Source organism: Phalaenopsis equestris, unplaced genomic scaffold (genome assembly GCF_001263595.1).
Source record: "Phalaenopsis equestris unplaced genomic scaffold, ASM126359v1 Scaffold000002, whole genome shotgun sequence".
Taxonomy (NCBI): Eukaryota; Viridiplantae; Streptophyta; class Magnoliopsida; order Asparagales; family Orchidaceae; genus Phalaenopsis; species Phalaenopsis equestris.
This window is the reverse complement of record NW_018164444.1, coordinates 55013405-55014865: the sequence shown is the minus strand read 5'-3', so window position 1 is coordinate 55014865 and position 1461 is coordinate 55013405.

The following is a 1461-nucleotide window of genomic DNA, read 5'->3' as shown; positions in this document are numbered from 1 at the left end:
GTTCAGCAGTCATTGTTTATTAATTTTTTATAATATTGTTGTTTCGTATTTTTCTGGGAAATAATATTGATGTTTCATTACGCCCTACCTACTCACAGTTTTTCATTTTTATTTTATTTTTATTTTGTGAAGCACTCAACTATAGCAACTCTTACGACTTGTATTCTGACTATGCTATTTTTATTTCTTTAAAGTATTGCTTGAGCTTTATTCTGCAGTAAAAGCATATTCCCTGTCCCTAGTGAAATGTTGAGGTCGCTGAATTTGGTTACCTGTTGTTGTAGACAATTTAATAAAGGGGCAATTTCAGACATAGCATCTGAAACATTGCTATTTACAAATTTAGCAGTCACTTTTATCCATTTCTCAAATTCTCACTCAACTATCAAAACTTATGATAAAAATAAACCCATATTTTCATTTTTATCTAATTGTCAATGATTTGATGGTGACACGTGTAAAAACATTGGTTCGGTTGTTCAAAAATATCTGTGGGTGCTAGATTTTGTAAATAGCAATGTTCAATTGATAAAGTTCCCTGTCAGTGTTAACAAGTCTCGAGTTGGCCAATCTTAACATAACGTCTCTTTATCCTTGGGATTTTGAATTGATGCTTCACTAGGACCACACCCCTGCAGTAGGATAAATGTTGTAAATTGAGTCAGTTTTGATTTCTTGAACTCTTGTTTATGTTACAATTTTTTATACTAAACTTTAATAATAAATTTGCTATAAATTTTTAGTATTAGAAATAGAGTTTATGTTCCACACTTCAGAAACTTTGCTGATAATAATAGAAATCTAGATCAAAGGCTAAAATGCCAACATGGTTAAAACTAATATATACTTATAGGCTGCTTGTGATTGATTTCAAATTTTTTTAGTTTTTTTTATTTTTATTGTTTCTGTATTTATGTTTTGCTATGGCATTAAAATATGTTTTCATTTTAGATGAGTATTTGTTTATTGAAATTCATACAAGTTAATTTACTCAGCAATCCTAGTGATGGCGAGAGTGGAGATGAGGTTCAGTTGATGATAGTACGCAATTTACTGTCCAGTTTTTGACTAATTCAGTTTGTTTCTGACTATTTTAGAATCTATATATATATTAGCATATAAAATTAATCATCTAATTAAAGCTATTAGTTATTGTTAGCAGTATGATCACTGTAGCAGTCATGTTGCAACCCATTAATATTCACATGCAAAGGATTGGTATTTTGGAGGGTTGGGATTAATTGATAAGCTTGTAAATGTATAGATTATGACGAGCATTTCAAGTTCCCTTATTTTTCCTTTCTTATCACTGCATTTCTCCCATCCTGGTACTGCAATGGGAGATGGCGAGGAGCTGAATGCGAAATCGAGAGCTGGAGCTCTCTCGGCTGGCTGTTGCTGCAAAAAATCTGGGAGGAAATAGAAGATCAGGAGAGGAAGGAATAAAGGATCTTTGTTAAA